The sequence below is a fragment of the Microcaecilia unicolor genome, chromosome 1, assembly GCF_901765095.1.
Source record: "Microcaecilia unicolor chromosome 1, aMicUni1.1, whole genome shotgun sequence".
NCBI lineage: Eukaryota > Metazoa > Chordata > Amphibia > Gymnophiona > Siphonopidae > Microcaecilia > Microcaecilia unicolor.
The window spans coordinates 560,955,779-560,981,679 of NC_044031.1; the positions used below are offsets into that span (position 1 = coordinate 560,955,779).

General features: G+C 41.6%; 1 protein-coding gene across 1 annotated transcript in view; it reads right to left on the bottom strand.

The window, feature by feature from the left end:
• Positions 1-25,901, bottom strand: part of ANGPT1 (angiopoietin 1) — a 480,502-nt gene that overhangs the window by 19,450 nt on the left and 435,151 nt on the right. The window lies entirely within an intron of this gene.

The following is a 25,901-nucleotide window of genomic DNA, read 5'->3' on the forward strand; positions in this document are numbered from 1 at the left end:
GGAAGGATACGCACTATCCCTTTCAATTTCTAAGCAGCTTGTAGATCAAAGGAAAACAATTTGAAGTACCTATATACAAATGCTAGAAGCCTAAAAATTAAGATAGATGAGTTAGAATATATAGCACTAAATGATGAGGTAGATATAATAGGCATCTCAGAGACTTGGTAGAAAGAGGACAATCAATGGGACACTGTGTTAACAGGGTACAAATTGTATCGTAATGAAAGAGAGGATCAAATTGGAGGAGGGGGATGGGTGCGCTATATGTTAAAGAGGGAATTGAGTCAAATAAAATAAACATTCCAATGACACAGCAGCATGGAATCATTATGGATAGAAATTCCATGTGTGATGGGAAGGAATATTCTTGTAGGGCTGTATTACCGTCTGTCGGGACAGAACAAACAGACGGATAAAGAATGTTTACAGAGATTAGGAAAGCTGGCAAACTGGGCAATGCTACAATAATGAGTGATTTCAAATACCCCAATATTGACTGGATAAATGTTACATCAGGGAGTGCCAGGGAGATAACATTTCTAGATGTAATAAATAACTGCTTCTTGGAGCAGCTGGTCCAGGATCCAATGAGAGGGGGAGCCATTTTGGATCTGGTCCTTGGTGGCATGCAGGGCATAGTGTGAGAGGTGGCAGTGTTGGGTCCCCTGGGAAACAGTGATCATAACATGATCAAGTTTGAGATACTAACTGGGATGAATCTGCAAAGGAAATCTACTGTAGCTGCATTTAATTTTTGAAAGGGCGACTATAATAAAATGAGAAAATGGTTAAAAAGAAACTAAAAGGATTGGCTGCAAGATTAGGACACTAAACTAGGCATCTACGTTATTCAAAAAGGCCATCCTGGAAGTCCAGTGCAGATGCATTCCACGTGTTTGCAAAGGTGGAAAGAAGAGAAAATGTCATGCATGGTTAAAAGGCGAAGTAAAAGAGGCCATTACAGCCAAAAGATTGTCCTTCAAAGATGAGAAAAGGAACCAAACAAAAAAAATAAGAAGCAATATAAGCACTGGCAAGTCAGATGCAAAGCATTAATGAAGAAGGCTAAAAGAGAATATGAAGAGAAACTTGCCACAGAGACTAAAATTCACAGTAACAACTTTTTCAGGTACAACAGAAGCAGAAAGCCTGTGAGGAAATCCATGGGACCATTAGATCATGAAAGAGCATAAGGGGCGTTCAGGGAGGACAAAACCATAGCAGAGAAACTGATTGGATTCTTTGCTTCTGTTTTTATAGAAGAAGATGTAAGATATCTGCCTGTACTGGAAATGGTTTTCAAGGGTGATGATGCAGAGGAATTGAAAGAAATCTTGGGGAACCTGGAAGATGTACTGAGTCAAATTGACAAATTAAAGAATAGTAAATCACCTGGACCAGTTGGCATACATCCAAGGGTATTCAAAGAACTCAAGCATTAAATTGCTGTGTAACCTGTCATTAAAATCATCCATAGTACCTGATGATTGGAGGTGGCCAATGTGACGCCAATTTTTAAAAAAGGGTTCTAGGGGTGATCCGGGAAATTATAGACCAGTAAGCCTGACTTCGGTGCCGGCAAAATAGTGGAACCCAGTTTAAAGAATAAAATTATAGAATACGTGGACAAACATGGTTTAATGGGACAGAGTCAGCATGGGTTCAACTGAGGGAAGTCTTGTCTCACTAATTTGCTTCATTTCTTTGAAAACATGAATAAACATGTGGATAAAGGTGAGCCGGTTGATGCACTGTATCTAGATTTTCAGAAAGCTTTTGATAAACTTCCTCATGAGAGACTCCTGAGAAAATTAAAGAATCATGGGATAGGAGGCAAGGTTCTGGTGTGGATTAGGAATTGGTTATTGGACAGAAAACAGAGGGCAGGGTTAAAAGGTCATTTCTTTCAATGGAGGAGAATGAACAGTGGAGTGCCACATGAATCTGTACTGGGACCGGTACTATTTAACATATTTATAAATGATATGGAAATCAGAACGACGAGTGAGGTAATCAAATTTGCAGATGTATCATCAAATTTGCAGATGATATAAAACTATTCATGGTAGATAAAACACGTGTGGACTGTGAAATATTGTAGGAAGATCTTAGGAAATTGGAATACTGGGCATTCAAATAGCACATTAAATTTAATTTGGAGAAATGCAAGGTGAGGCACGTTGGAAAGAATAATCCAAATCTCAGTTACCCGATGTTAGGGTCCACCTTGGGGGTCAATGCTCAAGAAAAAGATCTGGGTGTTGTTGTAGAAAATATTCTGAAATCTTCTACTCAGTGTGTGGCAGCAGCCAAACAGGCAAACAGGATGCTAGGAATTATTAGGAAAGGTATAGCGAATAAGACTGAAAATACTATAATGCCTTTTTATCCCTCCATGGTGCTTCTGCACCTTGAGCATTGCGTTCAGTTCTGATCACTGTATCTAAAAAAAAAATAGCAGAATTAAAAAAGGTTCAAAGAAGAGCAACTAAAATGATAAAGGGGATGGAACTCCTCTCATATGAGGAAAGGCTAAAAAGGTTAGGCCTCTTCAGCTTGGAAAAGAGATGGCTGAGGGGAGATATGATTGAGGTCTACAAAATCCTGAGTGGTATAGAACGAGTAGAAGTAAATCGAATTTTTACTCGTTCCAAAAGTACAAAGACTAGGGAACACCAGTGGCGTACCAAGGGGGGGGGGGGGGCGGTCCGCCCCGGGTGCCAGTGGGTGGGGGGTGCTCCGCTCCCGCCGCCTCCCATGGCCGTTCCCGCGGCACCGCACATTAAAAAAACCAGCGAAGCAGCGTCGCAGGCAGCGCCCCTCGTGCCCTGCTTGTAAAAAAAAAAAATCAAATCTCCTTCCTTCTCCTCCTCGTCTTGACGTCGACTCAGGCCTTCCAATCAATTTGATTGGAAGGCCCGAGTCGACGTCAAGACGAGGAGAAGGAAGGAGATTTGATTTTTTTTACAAGCAGGGCACGAGGCGCTGCCTGCGACGCTGCTTCGCCGGTTTTAACGGGACTGAGATGGGGAAGGAGAGGGGCGAAAGGGACTCGGGTGGGGGTGTTCAGAGGGGAGAAGGGGACTGGGGTGGGGGTCTCAGACAGGGGAGGGGAGAAGGGGACTGGGGTGGGGATGTTCAGAGGGGAAAAGGGGAGGGGAGAAGGGGACTGTGGTGGGGGTCTCAGGAGAAGGGGAGGGGAGAAGGGGACTGGGGTGGGGATCTCAGAGGGGAGAAGGGGAGGGGAGAAGGGGACTGGGGTGGGGGTGTTCAGAGGAGAGAAGGGGACTGGGGTGGGGGTCTCAGACAGGGGAGGGGAGAAGGGGACTGTGGTGGGGGTCTCAGGAGAAGGGGAGGGGAGAAGGGGACTGGGGTGGGGGTGTTCAGAGGGGAGAAGGGGGCTGGAACTGGGGGCTGAAAAAAGGGGCAGAGGGAGAGAGAGGGGACAGATCCTAGATGGAAGGGGGAGCGAGAGGGAGGGCAGACCCTGGATGGATGGGAGAGGGAGGGCAAATGGTGGATTGAAGGGGCAGAGAGAAAGGGCAGGCAGTGGATGGAAGGGACGGCAGAGAGGGCAGACACTGGATGGTAGAGAGAGAGAGAGAGAGTGAAGACAGATGCTGGATGGAAGGAAGACGGTGAAAAGAAGATGAGGAAAGTAGAAACCAGAGACAACAAACTGTAAATAAAATATATTTTTTTATTTTTTTTGCTTTTGGATAAAGTATTGTAGATGTGTTAAATGTTTATAATAGAACATGTAAATAAGGTAATCTTTTTAATGGACTAATTTTAATACATTTTGACTAACTTTCGGAGAACAAAACCCCCTTCCTCAGGTCAGAATAGGATACTGTAACAGCACTATACTGTACTGACCCGAGGACGGAGATTTTGGCCTCTGAAAGCTAAATGTATTAGTCCAATAAAATGGTATTATTTTACTTTCTATATTTGTTTTATTTCTATTTGTTAATTTGTAAAGTGGTGATTGGTACTTGTTAGTTTTTTTCAAATTTACATCTGCTGTCTTTATATTTTGCACAGTACTAGGGGACAGTTTCTGTGGTGTTGCATTGTATGCAGAGTCTGGCATTGGGGGTTCAGTTTAATTTTTGTCTAAATAGAAAGTTTATGATTACTTATTCTATAGTGGATTAGGGTGTATCTGTGTTTGTGAAAAAGACATGGCTTTCAGTTGGCATTGACTGTGCAGGATCTACGATCTGTACTATTCTGTGTGGTTTCATTTTACAATAGGTGAATTGATGTTCTAGTGCTCACTGTAGTGTTTAAGATGCTTTCCTTTTCCTTGTGTGACTCGTAGAAATGACTGCTTATGGTATGGTAGAATTGCTCTATAGGTCCTGAGTGTTTTGTATTCTCAGTATGCCTAGTACTGGATTTGGGGGGGGGGGGGGGGGTGTTAAAAAATGACCGGGTGTCAACTACCCTAGGTACGCCACTGGGGAACACTCAAGGAAGTTGCATGGAAATACTTTTAAAACGAATAGGAGGACCTATTTTTTCACTCAACGAATAGTTACGCTCTGAAACTCTTTGCCGGAGAAGGTGGTAACAGCAGTTAGTGTATCTGAGTTTAAAAAAGGTTTGTACAAATTCCTGGAGGAAATGTCCATAGTCTGCTATTGAGACAGACATGGGAAGCAACTGCTTGCTTGGGATTTGTAGTATGAAGTGTTGTCACGATTGGGTTTCTGCCAGGTACTTGGTCACTGTTTAGAAAACAGAATACTGGACTAGATGGACCATTGGTCTGATCCAGTATGGCTACTCTTATGTTTTTATGTTCTTCTGTACTCGGCTAATTGTTTCTACTTGTCCTACCTGAAGCATCACTAGCTAGATCTTTCAAAGCATCCATTTAAGGTTAGATTCTACTACTACTACTATTTAACATTTCTAAAGCGCTACCAGGGTTGAGTAATGAGCCAATTAATCATGAAAATTGGCCGATAATAATCAATTATCACCCTCGCAATAATTGGAATTTATGCACACTTCTTTTTAGACATATCACATAATTCCTATGCACATAGCTGAAAAGGGGGAATGGTCATGGGAGCATGGGAGGAGTATAGGCGTGTCAGAGGCATCAATCAAATTTATGCATGTTGTTATAGAATTCAGGAGAACGCGGGTACATTTAGGCGTGGGTATTTACACCAGGTTGTCAGTGGCGTAAATGGCCGTGCCTAAATTTATGCACATCCCCTTGGCCCATGCGCTATTTTATAAAACACGTCTTACTATAGACACAGTTTATAGAATGGCACTACGCACGTTATTCTGATGCACCTACATTTTAGAAGCCATATACAGAATCCGATCCTTAAAGTCCAATTCTATAACAGGGCACTTGCAAATATAAAAGGGTCCTTTTATTGAAGTTAATGGAAGCTAACTGCTGCACAATCTATTTTATACCTGTGTGTCACATGGCACTGAAGGGTCCTTTTACAAAGGCACGCTAACGTTTTTAGCTCGTGCATTAAATAGTCACTCGCTAAACGCTAGAGATGCCCATTCCTATGGGCGTCTCTAGTGTTTACATAGTAACATAGTAACATAGTAGATGACGGCAGAAAAAGACCTGCATGGTCCATCCAGTCTGCCCAACAAGACAACTCATGTTTGCTACTTTTGTGTAAACCCTACTTTGATTTGTACCTGTGCTCTTCAGGGCACAGACCGTATAAGTCTGCCCAGCACTAGCCCCGCCTCCCAACCACCGGCTCTGGCATAGACCGTATAAGTCTACCCAGCACTATCCCCGCCTCCCACCACCAGCTCTGGCACAGACCGGTTTAGTGCATTCTAATGATTAGCGCATGCTAAAAACACTAGTTTGCCCTTGTAAAAGACCCCATGAGTGCTTGCTGATGTATTTAGCCCATGATAAGCTTTAGTAAAATGGTCCCATAATGCCACGTTCACTTTTCTGCTAGAACTTCACATTCTGTAAGATTTAAGCTGATATCTACACAGAAATGAAAATATTTTCAAGAAAAATTGAAAACACACAGGTCAAGAGATAGTCCTGTAATGTGCCTGGCAGGCAAATGTTATTCTTCTTCCACATTCGGAAAGATTTACAATTTTAAACAAATATGACTCTAACCTGCCTAAAAGGAGTTGACACTTCTCAACCAGCATTCTGGTAACATCATACAAAGCTTAAAACAAAAGAAATATCATACAATATCATGTAGGGTGACACTGTAAACTCTGCAGTCAAAACGTGGGCAGATCGAATATAAATTTCCAAAGCCAGACACACACTAAATTTCTGCAGTAAAGTCTTCCCAATATAGTTTCACATTTAAAATACCCCAGTGTAAAATAATTATTCTTTAATCTCACCCCTTAACATTTTGCTTTGTTCTGATATTAACAGCTGGCAATGTGAGCACATTATAACAGGACACAAATCTGCTATTACAGATCTCGCTTTCTCGCTTTCACAGGGGATAAAGAGGTCTAAGCATGACCCCCTATTCCCAGCCAGATTCAGATAACCTTCTTGGCATGACAATTTTACATGTGCTGCCAAAGTAATACATTTACAGGAATTTATAAAGTTAGAGTAACAGGAGCAAAATAAAATTACAGTCTGCGGAGAGGACTAGAACAATTCTTAGGTTCGGGTCCTGGTCTGTGTTGTTCCTGGCCAGGTCACATTTCTTGCATGATGGCATGATACAACATATTTTGCTCCTATAGAGGTTATTTCTCCTCGTTCCCTCAGGATTACAGTGTTTTTTTTTCTACTCATTCTTATGGGGAACTCTGATTTTTCTCTGTTAGTTTTGGGAAATGTGTACCTCTGACGTCTTTTTTAAATTTGGGGAAATGCATTTTGGTTTCTATTTCTTAGTATTGCATTGCACAGATTCTTGGGGTTTCCGGTTCAGTTTTTATCTGCATCTTTTGATTTCTAGTCTGTGGTCATTTATTCTGTCTTTTGGATGTGTGACCAAGGTCAGGTATTCTGCTAGTATATAGTTCTTGTGCAGGAATCTTTACCAGTCCAGCTTGTCCTCTTGTTGGATATGTGTCTCTCAGTAGGAAATGTGTCCAGCACATGTTGCAGTGGTTTGATTGCCTATTTTTCATTGACACGGTTATCACTATGGGGCCCTTTTACTAAGCCGCGTAAGTGTCTATGAGCGCCCAACGCGTGCCAAAATGGAGTTATTGCACGGCTACCGCGTGACCCTTGCGGTTTCATTTTTGGCATACGTCCACTACTCACACCCAAAAAATATTACTTGGTTACCACGTGAGACTTTACCACTAGATCAATGGCTGGCGTTAAGGTTTCAGACCCAAAATGGATGGATGCCAATTTGAATTTTGCTGCATGTCCATTTTCGGCAAAAATACAAAAAATACATTTTTTTCAGGTACGCTAAAAATGATTCTGTGTGCGCCCTAAAGAGCCCCTAAATTTGTTCAATTTAACTTTGCTGAAATGGAAAAAAAGACTATCTAGCTAAAGAAGAAAGGGGAAATGGTAACAACACTGGAAAAGAAAAAAAATGTAAGAAAAGTAAGAGATATATTATAAGGTTAATGGGAGGAAAAAGCCTCAAGGAGCTCTTGATCAATAGATCTACAGAGCTGCTGTTGATCCTATAGACCTATCTGGTGGTATCAAAAGGATCTATAGGATCAGCAGCAGCTCTGTAGATCTATTGATCAAGAGCTCCTTGAGGCTTTTTCCTCCCATTAACCTTATACAAATAAGTACCTGTATACAACATGTAAGCCGCACTGAGCCTGCCATGAGTGGTAAAGCGCGGGGTACAAATGTAACAAACAAACAAAAAAAAAATAATAATAATAATATTTTACTTTTCCTGCCTATTTGGAGTGGAGGGTTTTGATGTTGGTATATGCTATAGGAAATTTCTCCTCCTCCACCACCATTTTTTCTATTTAGAAAAGTAAGAGAAACAGTCTCTGTATTCTGTATAACCAGAAAGAATGAAAGCAGACCCAGTCAAGTTTATGTAGTCACTGTTACCCCAAATACTGGAATGCTAGATGTGGGGTTCCTCAGAGCTTCCCTTTGTCGCCTGTTCTATTGAATATCTTTCTTGAATCCTTTTGGTCATATTTTATTCTCTCACGTAGAGGATATTTTACTATTAATTCCTCTTTAGGATGCATTGCACAGAACATATGATTTACTGGGAAAATGTTTCCTGCAAGTTGAGATTTGGATGTCTGCCCAACTTTTAAAAATAAATGCAGGAAAAACAAACATGGATAATAAGTGATGTTGCTTTGTTTCTACAAGAAAATCCTACTTGAGAGGGAAGTAGAACTCTAAGTGCTGGGTGTGATTTTACATTCAGCTTTCACTATGGATGCCTAGGTTTGGAATATTTTAAAGAAAAGATTCTATAAGCTGCTTCACAGAGGACAAAAAAGACTGTATTTATCAAAGGATCGTGTTAATTAAATTTTCAGGCTTTAATTTTGTTGCAACTGTATAATTAATTAACCACAGTTCTGCTAGATTAAACTTGAAAGAATATAATGGGAGCAAGCAGCCCCTTTCTTGATAGAGCCACATTGGCTGCCCATTCAAGACAGAAACCTGTTTAAATGTTTCAGTTTTGTTTTTAAAATCTTATATGGATGTGTGCCTGTTTATATGACTGCCATGGTGGAATTTTACATTCCATATAGATTATCTTTCAGTAAAGGAGAAATGAGATTTGTCATATTGCCTTTCTGTGGTTTTTGCAACTCCATTCAAAGTGGTTTACATAGTATATACAGGTACTTATTTGTAACTGGGGCAACAGAGGGTTAGGTGACTTGCCCAGAGTCACAAGGAGCTGCAGTGGGAATCAAACCCAGTTCCTCAAGATCAAAGTCCACTGTACTAACCACTAGGCTACTCCTCCACTCCAAGTTTGTAGAGATTTCATTCTGTTTCTCTGACTCGTCATTTTGCATTGAAGTGCACAGTAACCACTGGAGGAGTAAGGAGGCAATCTCCATTAATCCCTCCAGTGCAGCGCTACACAAAATGAGGACCTTTCCAAAACCTAGACAAATCTGGTAACAAGTGTAAATCCCAATGTCAATTTATTTGGATACAGACATGCATGGAATAAAAATCTATCTCATACCTATTCATTGTACGTATCCTGAAAGTCTGACTGGCTGGATATGTCTTGAGGACTGGGTTAAGAACTAAAGAATTGTACCCAAGCTGAGCTAAAGCTTTGAGCTTTTCTTCTCAGGGTAAATGGAGAATGTACAGTATTTGATACTAACCTAAGTGTTATCATCCTGGATGAAATGATTTAAGATAAAGACATGTATTAAACGAAAAACATTCTTGAAGTATGGTACAGAATACGTCAAAACGTACAATGCAAACATGTATACGTTCAATGAATTTATTGTGAAACCCTAAAAAAAAAATTGGCAGTGAGTTAAGTATAATAAGGTTTTCAGAGAAGAAGAAGAATTGCAGTATCCACTCAGTGGACATTTTTTCTGTTTCCAGCTTAGTATTATGTTCTCTCATATTAAATACAGTATTCCTGGTATTTGATAACAGGCCTTCCCAGATTGGGATGCTGGGCAGAGAACCAGAATTCCACAAGCTGTAAAAAAAAAAAAGAGTCCTTAGTTTACCTCTTACAATTTAGTGATTTAAGGACTAAAAGACAAAGTTGTGTTTATCTTGCTACATAGACTTTCTCCCTTAGCATATTTGTAGTTTTGAGTGTTGCTGTAGGGCTAGAAAAGGGTAAACCGGTGAAGTGCGGCGGTTTTAAAGGGTTAAAAGATAGAAGGATTAGCGCATGAAGATGGGGGATAAGACCGATGAATTGTGGGGGGAGATGAAAGACATAAAAATAAAGTATTATATAAATATATATGGGGCTAACGATTGAGAGCAATATGTAATAAGTATGGGGCTAACGACTGAGAGGCATAGTTTGCATGATGTGGAGGTGGGATGAGGATAAATATGAAACGTGTAAATGTAAAGTATGTTGGACAAAAAATGGTTATACTGTATAGTCGGCATAAATGTGAAGGAAAAAATGGTGGGGAGAAATAGGAAACGAAGGCACTATGTTTTGGTTTGAGATTATGTGATGTTAGTGAGGGGGAATCACAACAAAAAAAAGAGTCCAAATCTCCCGCAAAAACATACAAAGAAACAACAAAAAGCGGAAGAAAACCAAAGAAGGCCAGACTGGAACCACAGATGATAAGAGCACCAAACAAAATTTTATTGGACCCTACATGGTCCGTGTTTCGGCCAAAAAAGGCCTTCCTCAGGGGTCTAAAACAAAACAAAATATGACATATGATAACACAATATAAACACAACTAAAATTGTTCCATACAATATTCTATGTATGATGTGTGATAATGACATTAAAATTAAAAATCTAAAAACATATCACAAACCATTATAAAAGATAAATGAGGATGCAGTATTTGAAATAATCCACGATAAGAATAGCAGTAAAAACTAAAGTAAATGATATAAACAGAACCATATAACTGTAACAATGGTAATACCGTTTCAAACTCCCAGATACAGGAATATATATGGGAAAACATATAAATTAAAATTTTTTAAAAAGAAAATGATATCTATATATATAAAACTCACCCTCAACGTTCTATTGTCTGACGTCACTGAAGCCAAGGTTCGTAAGTTCGAAGCTCTGAAGCCACGAAAATCACAGTCTCTGGGCCCCGCCCTCACGTCAAATGTTATGACGTTGAGAGCGGAGCAGATTCTCACCTCCAACGTTCTACTCAGGCCACAAACTCGGGATTTCCACACTGTAGCTCTGCTCCGCCCTCGCGTCAAAATGCGATGACGTCGAGGGCGGGGCACGAAAACCACCACCCACACAGAGCTACGACAACAGAAACAACAGCGGCGCACGAACCAGATAAAACCACGATGAGCCATGCAGGGCTAACAAACCGTGTCACTCCTGCCCCTCACCAGAAATGAGCCACCCGCTGCCAGAACCACGTCGGGCCCCCCCTCCAAGGAACAACAGCAGCGCGGATGACAGTCCTGCCCCCTCCCCCCGCCACACACGACACTCACAAACAACATGACCCCGCTCCTGCAAAAAACAAACACATCTTCCCCCTGAAACGGAGACATCCAAAAGGTCAGAGGGAGGCAGGCGAGCAGGCAGCCAGCCTCAACTTCTGAGGGAGCCAGCCAACCAGCCAGCCTCAACGTAGTGCAAGGGAAGAAGGGAGGGAGCCAGATGCATCATACTGGCAGTGGCAGCAGGGAGGCAGCCAGATTGAACAAACACAATGCGACGGATGACCCTGAAAGGCTGAGGGAATGGGACTCACCACCCTCAAGCAGGAAAGGGGGGAGGGGAGGAAAGGGGGGGAATGACGGGGGTGGGGGAAATGACAGGGGTGGGGAGGGAACACAGGGGGGAAAAGGAAGGAGGGGGAACCCTGCCACACACTCTCATTCTCACACACACACACACACAGACTCACGCTATGTCAAACAACCACACACACTACCGCATTCACTCTGTCTCTCTCTCTCACACAGTCACTCACACACACACTCTCCCAAACATACACACTACCATGAAACCCTTGCTAGCGCCCGTTTCATTGCTCTCAGAAATGGGCCTTTGTTTACTAGTAAATAATAATGTGGAGTTATCAATTTGACCTCCAATGCCAAATAAGAATTCTTTATATTATAAATTGGTATATGGTAAAAATTAAAAAAAAAAGAGAAAATAAAACATGATCGAATGATAAGTGAATACATATAAAGGTTGTACAGATGTGACATACCTTCAGATTGACGTATACAGATGTTCCTTCAAAATTCTCATGAAGTTGAAAAGCATAAAACTATATAGAGTAAAAACAAAATAAAGTAAAAATAAGAATTAATCTTGTTTTTACTCTATATAGTTTTATGCTTTTCAACTTCATGAGAATTTTGAAGGAACATCTGTATACGTCAATGTCTTCCGCATTTTATTGTTTCTTAGTGAGGGGGAATCCACAGAGAGGGATTATAATAGTAAATAGAACATGAAACTGTATGGATGCCTGAATGGAATAAAATGGCTAAAACACAATATACTAGCTAAATGCATATTGCTGTACAGCGGAGATGAGGTATGGCTAAATACAAAATATGTTGAAAAATGAAGGTTGCATAGTGTGCACACTATGGTGGAAAAAGTGATGAAGAGAAAGAGAAAAAAGAAAAAAATGAAGGAACTATGCATTGGTTTAAGATTATGGGGAGGGGCATAATCTAACGGGGACGTCCATCTCTAAGGATGTTCCGGCGAAGGGGCGGGGAAACACGCATTATCGAAACAAGATGGATGTCCATCTTTGTTTCGATAATACGGTCAGGGACGCCCAAATCTCAACATTTAGGTCAACCTTAGAAATGACCAAATCCAAGCCATTTGGTCATGGGAGGAACCAGGATTCATAGTGCACTGGTCCTCCTCACATGCCAGGACACCAACCGGGCACCCTAGGGGGCACTTCAGTGGACTTCACAAATTGCTCCCAGGTTCATAGTTTCCTTACCTTTGGTGCTGAGCCCCCCCAACCCCCCCAAAACCCACTCCCCACAACTGTACACCACCACCACCATAGCCCTTAGGAATGAAGAGGGGCACCTACATGTGGGTACAGTGGGTTTCGGGTGGATTTTGGAGGGCTCACATTTACCACCACAAGTGTAACAGGTGGGGGGCATGGGCCTGGGTCCGCCTGCCTGAAGTGCACTGCACCCACTAAAAACTGCTCCAGGGACCTGCATACTGCTGGGATGGAGCTGGGTATGATAGTTGAGGCTGGCATAGAGGCTGGAAAAAATGTTTTTTAATTTTATTTTAGGGTGGGAGGGGGTTGGTGACCACTGGGGGAGTAAGGGGAGGTCATATAATAATAGAAGGTAAAAAAAAAAGGTAAAGCAATGCTCAGAACTTTCATCCCCAGTCCAAGCCATCTAGACTTTATCTGTCAGACAAACACTTCTAAATGTCAAAAGACATCTGTGAATAGATATGATGTAAGTTCTCTTTTAAATAACAAATATGAAGATTCTAACTGTAGGTATAGAAGTAATGAGTTCCAAAGAGCTTGTCTGGACACAGTAAAAATAGATTAATGAATGGTGTCCAAAACATATGGGTGATGAAGAATAGTACGACAGACTGTCATTACTACTATCTAGCTGCCATCGGTGAATGGAATAAGCTGATGGGGGGAGGAGGAAACTGTATGCCTATTACCCAACATGTTAACCCTGGGTGCCCCAAACCTTGCATTCTGTTTACATTACTAGAAGAGGGAAAATAGGATAAAACTCTCTGCATAGTTGTGAATGAAGGCTCATGATGCCAGATACTTGGTATAGGTGGATGAGTTGGAAAGAGATAAACTTTGAAGTAGTAGTCTGTGCTAACCATAGTGCGGTAGTTTACTTCAAGTTTAGCAGAGATATGGTGGTGACAGCAGCAGGCAAGTGAGGTTACTTTTATAAGCTCCTATCCCTTGACAAAGCAATGGCAAAATGGATGTCCATTGAGATTTGTGGAGCTAAAGATAAGTACCACACTGCTTCCTTTATTAGTATACCGCCAGTCACTCAGCACAGTTTTCACAATTATTTAAGCAACACTTTTGCACAATATATGGTTTTTGGTGGGGGTTTTTGGTTGATGATTACATCAATCACCGAAGGTCTTCAATATTGCTGCTTAAAATTGAAATCAGTGGAGAATAGACTGAGTAACTTATGAGACCTTTTCCCCTATTTTTTATCCATAAGTAAATTTCTTTATTTGCATGGTGACTTATTGGTCCAAAATTGGTTGATATTGATATTGTTTTGTTTCATTTGGATCAAAACTTAGAGCCTTTGAATTTTTCAAATATTAAGTATCTAGATAGCAGCACAGAATATACATGATTACTTAACACTATTGGTGACATTTTAAAAATCTGCTTGCAGTACTGCCTGAAGTGTAGCTGGGTTCCCGATGTGGTGGGACTGAGAGTGACCCCCAGGAGCTGGCTCATATGTTATTTGTGTCTGTGGCTATAACATTCAAATATCCTTCAAACTTCTCTCTCCAAGCTCACAAAACAGGTGTAAGGGTGTTTCACGTGCCTGTGATTTATTGAGACAGGCACGTGAAACACATACTGTAAAAAAATTACAGTAGGCTTGTATATATTATAATAAAACTCCCATTTAGTTGGTACTTAAAATATACAGGACTAAGGGTATAAAAACAATAAGGCATCCATAAAAACAAAGTAGTGTTGGTAAGAAGTATTAAAAATGTTCAAAATATTTACTCTCCTTGTTTCCTCTGAGGTGTGTGTTGTTTTTTTTTTTATTTCTCTCTCCTCTATTCTCCTGCATCTCATATATTCCTTCACTGGCATATGGGTTTTTGAACCCTTTCTGCTCTTTTGTAACTCCCTTTTCATTTTCAGGACATCAGCAGCCCCCCCCCCCCCCCCCCCCCCCAGTTGCCTCCTTCTACATGCTCTCTGGTATAGTTTCTATACCCTGGTCTCTACTGTCTTTCTTTCTCTCTTCCTTCATTGACTATGCAGTTTTCAATGCTCAGAAAAGTCCCTTCTCTCCTCTGTAGGACATAACCTTATTTGCTCATTAACACATGTTCTTAATGCTCAAATTCTCTGGACTGGGACAAAGTCAACATGGATTTAGTGAAGGGAAGTCTTGCCTCACCAATCTGCTGCATTTCTTTGAAGGAGTAAACAAACATGTGGACAAAGGTGAGCCGGTTGATATTGTGTATCTAGATTTTCAGAAGGTGTTTGATAAGGTCCCTCATGAAAGACTACAGAGGAAATCAGAGGGACATGGGATTGGAGATAGTGTTTTACTGTGGATTAAAAACTGGTTGAAAGATAGGAAACAGAGAGTAGGACTAAAAGGTCAATATTCGCAATGGAGAAGGGTAGTTAGCGGGGTCCCTCAGGGATCGGTGCTGGGACCTCTGCTTTTTAACATATTCATAAATGACCAAGAGATGGGGGTAACTAGTGAGGTAATCAAATTTGCCGATGACATAAAGTTATTCAAAGTAGTCAAATCGCGGGAAGATTGTGAAAAACTACAAGAGGACCTTATGAGACTGGGAGACTGGGCATCTAAATGGCAGATGACGTTTAATGTGAACAAGTGCAAAGTGATGCATGTGGGAAAGAGGAACCCAAACTATAACTACGTCATGCAAGGTTCAGTGTTGGAAGTCACGGACCGAGAAAGGGATCTAGGTGTTGTTGTTGATGATACGTTGAAAACTTCTGCTCAATGTGCTGCTGCAGCTAGTAAAGCAAATAGAATGTTGGGTATCATTAGGAAAGGGATGTAAAACAAAAATAAGGTGATTATTCTGCCGTTGTATCGCTCCATGGTGCAACCGCACCTCAAGTATTGTGTTCAATTCTGGTCACCGCACCTCAAAAAAGACATAATGGAATTGGAAAAGGTGCAAAGAAGGGCGACAAAAATGATACAGGGGATGGGGCGGCTTCCCTATCAGGATAGGCTGAAGAGGCTGGGGGCTCTTCAGCTTGGAGAAAAGGTGGCTGAGGGGAGTTATGATAGAGGTCTATAAGATAATGAGTGGAATGGAACGGGTCGATGTGGAGCATCTGTTTACACTTTCCAAAAATACTAAGACAAGGGGGCATGCGATGAAGCTGCAGTGTGGTAAATTTAAAACGAATCGGAGGAAATGTTTCTTCACTCAACGCGTAGTTAAACTCTGGAATTCGCTGCCAGAAAAGGTGGTTAAGGCGGTTAACTTAACGGACTTCAAAAAAGTGTTGGACGGCTTCCTGGAGGAAAAAGCCATAGAATGTTATTGAATGGACGAGGGAATACAGTACTTTTGGCCGCTCTCGGTGACAGGGTGCTGGGCTCGATGGACCCTTGGTCTGTCCCAGCATGGCGATGCTTATGTACTTATGTAGGATGCATCCAGGTTTTGGACCCCACCTACTACCGCACAGGCTTTCAGCACATACACTGCTTCTGGGTTCTAATCTTTTCCATAATTTGGATGAAGAACTGGTTGCAACTTCTTTCTTTACTTCATCTTGAGGACATGATGAGATCTACTGGACAATCCCTCCTTTCTCCTCCTTACAGCACATGGTATCCAGGGTTCAGCTGGTTCCCCCATTCCTGGCCTTTTCCTTCTCCTCTCTGCCTTTCCTCAGCCTCTTGGGTAGAAATCTAACATTATGAGTCTCAGGGTGGGAAACCCACCACACTGCAAGCTGCATTTTCCTCTCTATTGGATCCCCTCTGGAAAGGAAAGGGCTCTGGGTATTCCCGAGGTTCTGGGGTTTATACGTCCTTCTTGAAGATTGCTACTTAACTATTTCCCTAGGATAGACCAATCCCTCATTAGTTTGACTGGCATTCCTTTGGAGTAGGATCCAGGATGTTCCACCTGCCACTGCACAGGAAGGCACAATGTGGCATCCTGGTAATTAACACTAGGAACCAGAAAAGACAGAGAAGGCATAAACAGTAAAGATAAGAAAGAAAATGTAGCAGAAAGATACAGAAATATTTTCCATTATTTTGGGTGCCACAGGCTTGATTAAAAAAAGAACTTTCAAGTACTCCTGGATTAGTTGCATATACAAGTTACATTTTTGAACTCCAGAAAGAAGCTCTCTTTGACACAATTCAAGTACTGTTGCGAGGGTTAGCAGTAAATTTGAGAAACTGAGATCATACGCCACATACCCTGACTTAGAAGTGAGGTTCATTCCTGTCATGGTAGGTGCAAAACTAATCCATTTGAAGAAATTGCCCCCGACACAAACACTGATTCAATAGTGCTGCATTAAGACAGACTTCCATTGGATCCACCTTGGCAAGGAGTTAGGTGGGGAGCTGACAGCAACTCTGGAGGAAAACACACTCCAAAAAAAGGGAAATCTGTAGGCAGGACTATTTATGAACCCTTCAGTTTACATTTGACTTAATTGTTCTCTAGGTTGAACTATGCAATCCTGGCCCTGGCTCTGATTGGGCTGGAAGTCTAAATGGAAAAACGTAAACTTTCAGATAAAAATAAAAATGTAACATAAAAAGCAAGAGTTCTTACGCTGATTCATGAAAGGTCTGAACTGGATTTATTTTAAAGTTCACTAATCTAATTTGACAAATCATAAAACTATTTTTATCAGTTTACATATCTCTTCAGTTTTATATGTTAGCCAATAGGGATACTGTATGTACAGGGCAAACATTCTCATTTTTGGCTTGTTTGGGCTTCTTTCCCAATTTTCAGATTTCTTCCAGCTCTTTTCACACCCTCATTTTAATAATAACAATTTTTAATGCACATTAGAATTTTGTACCATGTGCTAATTGACTTAACATGCATTGATTTATAGGTTAATACACATTGCATCAATTTAGATAGCACTTCATTTTTTAAAGACTGGTAACAAACTGAGAGGCCTTTTCACTAAGCTGTGTTAAGCCCCAACGCATACTTAACACAGGAAAGATTATCTAATGCAGGATGTGCTAAAGCGTTTTGTGTTAGTTTTGCCATCTGTGCACACCAACTGATGAATTCTATATAGCATGCCTAGCATTCTGTGCTGAAATCTAAGCATATTGCATAACAATGCATGTAACTTAATTGGGTTAACAAGCTAATCAGTGTTGATAACAGCACCTAACAAGCAATAATGAGCACTAATTGGCAATAATTAGAATTTACGCACATAACTCACTAACAGGGGCATTTTAAAAAGAGAAGGGCGCCCATCTTCCGACACTAATCGGGAGATGGGTGTCCTTCTCTCAGGGTCGCCCAAATTAGCATAATCGAAAGCCGATTTTGGGCATCCTCAACTGCAGTCCATTGCGGGGACGACCATAGTTCATGGGGTTGTGTCGGCACCATAGCGAAGGCGGGACTGGGGCGTGCTTAACACATAAGCGTCCTCGGCCAATAATGGAAAAAAGAAGGGTGTCCCTGACGAGCATTTGGTCGACTTTACTTGGTCCATTTCTTTTCATGACCAAGCCTCAAAAAGGTGCCCAAACTGACCAGATGAGCATGGAGGGTATCAGGGATGACCTCCCCTTACTCCCCCAGTGATCACCAAACCCCTCCCACCCCAAAAAAAATATTTTTAATTTTGTGCCAGCCTCTATGCTAGTCTCAAATGTCATATCCAGCTTCATCACATCAGTATGCAGGTCCCTGGAGCAGTTTTAGTGGGTACTGCAGTGCACGTCAGGCAGGCAGACCCAGGCCTATCCCCCCTACCTGTTACACTTGTGCTGGTAAATGTGCACCCTTCAAAACCCACCCAAAACCCACTGTACTCACATCTAGGTGCCCCCTTCACCCCTTAGGGCTATGGTAGTGGTGTACACTTGTGGGGAGTGGGTTTGGAGGGGTTGGGGGGCTCAGCACCGAAGATAAGGGAGTTATGGACCTGGGAGCAATTTGTGAAATCCACTGCAGTGCCCCCTAGGGTGCCCGGTTGGTGTCCTGGCATATGAGGGGGACCAGTGCACTACGAATGCTGGCTCCTTCCACGACCAAATGGCTTGGATTTGGTCGTTTTTGAGATGGGCGTCCTGGGTTTCCATTATCGCTGAAAACCGGGGATGACCTAAATGTTGAGATTTGGGTGTCCCCGACCGTATTATCGAAACGAAAGATGGACGCCCATCTTGCTTTGATAATAGCAGTTTCCCCGCCCCCTTCGCTGGGACATCCTTAGAGATGGCTGCCCTTAGAGATGGTCGTCCCCGTTCGATGATGCCCCTCCACGTGTATTCTGTAATGAACTGCACCTAAATTCTAATAAGTGCTGCTCAAAAGGGCATGTAAACCCTAATGTGCATAGATGAAAAGGGGGTGCAGCCATGGAAGAGGTGTTGGCATGTAGGGAGCATTCCATATATATTCATGTGTGGCTATATAATATGGGGGAACATGACTACATTTAGGTGTGGGTATTTATATCAGGTTTTCATTGGTGTAAATGACCGTGCCTAAATGTAGGTGTATTCCTTGGCCCTATGCACTATTCTAATAAACAGTGTTTCCCAAGTCCAGTCCTGGAGTACCCCTTACCGGTTAGGTTTTCAGGATATCTACAATGGATATGCATAAAAGACATTTGCATATAATGGAGGCAGTGCATGCAATTCAAGTTCATGCATTTTCATTGTGGATATCCTGAAAGCCTGACTGGCAAGGAGTACTCCAGGAGCAGACTTGGGAAACAGTGTTATAAACCATGTCCAACTTTAGGTGCAGGTTATAGAATAGCACTATTTTTTGACACACCTGTTTTTTAGACTCCATTTACAGAATTTGGACCTAATTCCATGTACTAGCACAGCAAAGTAAGAGCCCCTGAATGCACTGTAAAAAATGCAAACCCCTACTAGCCATAGGTCCTCAAATCTAGTCCTTGAGGGCCAGGTGACAGTTGAGTTCTCAGAATTTCCCAAAATGAACAACATGAGATCTATTTGAATGTGCTGCCTCCATGTTGGAAAAAGGCCCAACTAGGTTGTGGGCCTCAATGACTGGATATGAGGACTCCAGATCTATCCTATTCAGATGATTAGTGCACACCAGAAGTTTCAGGATTATGCCAGTGTAGGGAGTGGTAACAGTCATCCCTGTTTTTTTTTTTGTACTTTTACTAATTTTAAAACATTGTTATCGTTCCTCTATATTTTTGCCATGGTATGTTCTGAATTTTGTTTTCCTTTAGTTTCTACAATTGATTTTGGAAACATTAAATATTTGCTTCTAAGCATGCACTGTAACTATAACAACTGTGATAATCCCAAGACTAAGAAGATGGTATCATTTCAGCGGCACATGTTAAGGTTCAGTGTATTCCCACCCACATTGAAATTTTATACGCCCTTCTTTAGCAGTAGTGGAGATGGCCTTACATCTAAAGAGCACGAGAGGAAAAGGAGTGAAGACAGGACACATCACAGAGATTTAATGGTAGATGATGTGTTGTAAGTAAAGGACAGAATCCAAATACTCACTAGAGTAAAGGATTTGGCTCAGACACAGGTAACAAAAAACTGCCAGAATTCTGTTAAACATACATGATTGCCAACAACAGAAAGCCTGTAAGAGGGAGATTTAAGAAAGAAAAGATACAGATATTTTGCATGATGTAAATTTTGGGAGAAAGAGGGTGTTTAATGGTAATTGTTTTAACTATCACCCTTGCATGACTTGCATACCTCTAAATCCTTCACATATCAAAACATGGCATCACTTCCTGCTCCTGGGGAATCCTGTTACTTAACAACTCTTTACAGCTTTGAAAACAAATAAATGTTTATAACCAGCCTGGAATCTACTTGTATATCTAGAGTCATCACCCTCATCTCATTTTTCACTGGCCTGCTAAAGGGAGTATAACTTTCATAACTTAGCCACAATGATATTAACAAAGTCCCAAAACAGGCATCACTATAACTTGGTAAACTCACAAATCTTCCTTAAGAAAGTGAAAATAATAATTAAGTTTGATGTTTCAATTTCACTGGGGTAGAAAGATCACGGGGCCAGATATTCAAAGGAAGTCAAACATTTAGGGCTAGATTTGTATAAGTGACTTAAAAATCTGCGTGGAATAAATTTCTAAGTGTATTTTGCAAGCAGCGCCTATATTTAGGCACGATATATAGAATATGCTAAGTTGAAATCACAGTGCTTAAAACTGCGCACATCCATTTACACCAAGGGAAACATGTCATAAATACTGGCGCGTAGATTTAGGTGCAGAGGGGCATATTCTATAACAGTGCATGTACATTTTGGAACACCCACAAAATGCCCATTTTGCTGCCCATAACCATGCTCTTTTTGGCTCAATGCATTAGAATCCTGGAAACCCCAGGCGCCTGTTTAGCAGTTAATAGGACATGTATTTATTTGTTGAATTTGTATCTCACATTTTCCCACCTATTTGCAGGCTCAATGTGGCTTACATAGTACCGTGATGGCGAACGCCAGTTCCGGTATGAGTAATACAGAGTGGTAATTGCGTTAAATCATGGTGAATTAGGTGGTTAAGGAGGAAGAATTAAGTGTCCTGTTCTGGTACAAGGTTTGTTGTGTTGCGGGGTCTGGGTGTTTAGGTTGGATCGTTACAGTATGCCTTCTTGAACAAATTGGTCTTTAATGATTTCTGAAAGATTGTTAGTTTTTGCATTGTTTTCAAGACGTTTGGTAGTGCATTCCATAGTTGTGTGCTTATTAACACTATTAACTGCAGAAGCTCCACCAATAAATGACACTTAGCTGATTGTTTATTAATAGTCTTCTTCTTGGCCACACCACTGGGGCCCATTGCACCTGCTGCGGATCCAGCAACTACTGCCCCAGCACCACATGTCCACTATCAGAAACATTTTTCACATTTTTAGGACACTCTTTTTCTATTGCTGTACCCTTAACCCCCCAGACCCTGATTTATGCTGCAGCCGATAGGTTGCCTACACAGGTGTTTGAAGATTTGTGGCACATTTCTCAAGAGGCTGTGAAGCATTGCTAGTAAAATCATTGGCGCCTAATACATGGAAGGCATATGGAGTAGAATGGTGTCATTTTTTGCAGTTTTTGGAAGAATGTCAGAGGGGTTCTTTTTCTGTTCACGGAACAAAGTATTGTGAATTTTTTATCTTTTGGTACTAAACATTGGTCTTATGGAATGGTGACTCAGATTTTGCTATAGCATTTGTATCCAAAATGGTTGGTGTATTGAATCTAACTAGTTCTTATTTAGTGCAAAAACGTTTGTGTGGTTACTCACAGTCTGGTTAAAGTTTTGCCCCAGATTGGTACGCCTTCCTCTGTTATATGACCAATTGGTGCAACTTTGTAAAGTCTTAAAACAAATTTGTTCTTGTGTATATGAAGTGGCCTTATTTCAGTTGGCTATTTCTGTGGCATTTTTTGCAGCATGTAGAACTGGGGAATTAGTGGCTCCTTCTAGACAGGCACCTGGGTGTGAGGCATTGCGGGTCACTGATGTTTTTGTTGAAGATCATTTTCTTCATTTACATTTTCATAAGTCCAAACTGATCAGGAGGGTCAGAGAATTTGGGTTGTTTTATGGGGTCGTCAGTCTTCGGAGGTGTGTCCAGTGAGATGTGCACAGTATTATGCGTCTCTACGCCCAGAGGGTAAGTAACAATGTGTGGATAGGTCATCAGGCTGGGAATCCTTTAACACATTATCAATTTGCAGCCCTTTTAAAAAAAAGTCTTACAGTTTTGAGTTATGATCTAGCACGATATGGTACCCATTCCTTCAGGATAGGTGTGGCAACTTATGCAGCTAAGGAGGGTGGTTTGCCTGCCATTATTCAGCGGTTGAGTAGATGGAGATATTTGGGGTATGTTTAGGGATATAAATGATAGTGATACTTAGTGATTTGATGATTGTTTTCTGTCAGTTTTTGTTTCAGATGTTTTGCCACTGGACATATATGTGTGGATTTGTGGACATTTGCATATCTTTTGGGCTCACTAACATGCTTGAGAGTTTCGGTGGGAACCCAACTTGGGACTTGATGAACATTGCATCAAAATTGATGGTTGTCGATCCGAAGAATTTATTGAGAACAACTTTTACCCACGTTACATCGAGCCAGCTGATTTTCATCACCTGTTTTGATTTATATTCATTTGGGTGGTAATTATTTTTGTTGGGTAAAAGGGGTGGAATTAATTCATTTAATGAAACAATATTTGTTACCTGTGATGTATTGCTTTCCTCAAACATGTATTGTGTGGTTTCATATTCTTCCCCAAAGATTTTGGAAAGGGGCTAGATGGTATGCAGGCATTGAATGTTTGTGTCGTCGAGTGAATGCTGAAGTTTTTAAATGTGTGTGTCAGTTGGGGGGGGGGGGGGGGGGGGGTTAGTTTTAGCACATGAGTTGATTACGGCTGATTGTGTCAGAGTTTATAGTCCGGAGGGGTTCATCTTTCAGATATTGGTTTAGATATTTTATTAAGTACTTTTCAGAAACTGTTTGAAAGGGAGTTTGGCCACAGGTAGTGGGGGGCAGCAACAAGATGTCATCTGTCACCACATTTGGCCTAATATATGATGACATGGAGGCTCCAGTTGCGGCTAATATAATTCTGGTGGGAATATGGTCTAATGGATTAACTAACTCATGGACTGCAACGCCACAGGTAAATGGTGATGTTTGAAGTACACGGGTAACTCGTGAGCTGAACTGCCGCAAGTGAAGTGTGACTTAACAGTACCATAAGTTACTCCAACAGAAGGGGCGGAAATTTTTGAAAATTGAGTGAGCCAGCTTCACTACCGAATGGCTCTGCCTTTTAGATGCCGCTCTGGATTCCATTATAGTTTTTCAAATTGAATTGTTTGATCAATGGTTTAATGTTAATGTGTTCAAACGGATAATAAAGCTGTGGCCAAAACTTAAATTCCAATTAAAAGAAAAGGTTGTTACTGATTTCATTTAAAATGTTAGATGTGTGTGTTTGGATGATTGACTGTGTGTGCGAATGTCAATGTTATGAAATTTTTAATAATTTGTTCATCAGAAATAATACATTAATTGTGTGCCTGTTTAACATATAAGGAGAAGTGCTGGGCTTTTATTACTTTGGATTAAGTGCCTCTGCTTCATTTTGGAATATAAGGAGGACCAATAAAAGGTGATTGATCTGTCAAATATGCACATAGTGACGGAACAGCACTTAGGTGTGTATATTATCATCATAGCTAAGAGCTATGTGGGTGCATAACCTGGGGCTCGTCCCCAGTGCTGCCCCCCTGCGCTACCCCTGGCACGCCCACTTTATGTCTGGGTGGTCTCAAGATATTCAGCAGCACTGTCCGGTTTGGTTCCACTGAATATCCCCAGTTAGGCAGCAGGAAGCTATTTAAGCGGGTAGAAGAGGCTCCTGCCCACTTAAATCACTTTGAATATTGGCCTTTATGTTCTTAAAATAGCCCTTTCTTAAAAATTAGCAAAGACCATTAGAGTAGGGGATGTTGGGACAGGTGCTCAGCTACATGTAAATACAGTTTACTGTCTGCTTCCCTCCCATTGCTTTTCCCTATTCTTTTTTTAAATTACCTTATTTTAAATGGTATAGGTTTAAGATATATTTTGACGCTTCTTTTTTTAAGTCTTCCACTAGATAGATGAGAAATCTTGCATATTTAAGCTACTATCCAACCTCCAATTCCTGTCATGGCTTTCACTGAACCTTTCTGCTCTGCTCTTACCACTGCATTCTGTATCTCTCCCGTGTGCTTAAATAATGATATAGGATTGGATACTTCTATTTTCATTGATAAGGTATTCCAAGCTTAGATAAGAATATCCCTTGTCCTGGGGGGAGCTAGTGAGCTCTCGACAGCTATGGACGTCTAACCTGCTCTCTCCCTTCCAGTAAAGCTAGACCATCATTTGGATTATTGAAATCTTGCTCATTTTGCTGCTTTTTTTCACACTACACCACCTAGATATCATGGCAGGAACCAGATCATCTAAACAGGATCCCTCTAACACTCTGGTGACAGTTTCGAAAAGATCAAAGCAAGATTCTCTGACGCCAGAAAAAATGGCGATGGGTAAATACCTGCCATCTGTCTCTGACCCTCATGCTTGAAGAGCTCTCTGTTCTTAGATAATTGTCATCCAAGCATTTTGAGACCAGCTGTGAGCTCCGGACTGACATTGCCTCCATCACCTCCTCTCTTAATACCTTTCAGATGAAAATAGAAGATGTGGAGGGGCATAATTGAACGAAAACGTCTATCTCCATGGGCATTTATCTCTGAGAATGGGTCCGTGAAGGGGCGGACCGAACCGTATTTTCGAAAAAAATAGACGTCCATGTTTTATTCGACAATTTGTGAGCTGGGCGTTTTTGTTTTTCAGTGATAATGGAAAATGAAAGCGCCCAGCTCAAAAACGAATAAATCCAAGGCATTTGTTCATGGGAGGGGCCAGGAGTCGTAGTGCACTGGTCCCCCTCACATGCCAGGACACCAACTGGGCACCCTAGGGGGCACTTTTACAAAAACAAAAAAAAGGTAAAAGAGCTCCAAGGTGCATAGCACCCTTCCCTTGTGTGTTGAGCCCCCCAAATCCCCCTCAAAATCCACTGCCCACAAGTCTACACCATTACTATAGCCCTAAGGGGTGAAGGGGGGCACCTACATGTGGGTACAGTGGGTTTGGGGGGGTTGGACGACTAAGCATTAAGCAGCACAATTGTAACAGGTAGGGGGGGATGGGCCTGGGTCCACCTGCCTGAAGTCCACTGCACCCCCTAACAACTGCTCCAGGGACCTGCATACTGCTGCCAGGGAGGTAGGTATGACATTTGAGGGTGAAAATAAAAAGTTGTGAAACATCATTTTTTGTGGTGGGAGGGGGTTAGTGACCACTGGGGGAGTCAGGGGAGGTCATCCCCGATTCCCTCTGGTGGTAATCTGGTCATTTAGGGCACTTTTTGGGGCCTTATTTGTGAAAAAACAGGGTCCAGGAAATGTGCCCTAAATTCTAGCTACAAACGCATACTTTTTTTCAATTATCAGCGAAAGGCGCCCATCTCTCCTCGGCCGATAACCACGCCCCAGTTCCACCTTCGCCACGCCTCCGACATGCCCCCCCGTCAACTTTGTACGCTTCCACGATGGAGTGCAGTTGAAAACGTCCAAAATCAGCTTTCCATTATACCGATTTATTCGTTTTTGTGAGATAAACGTCTA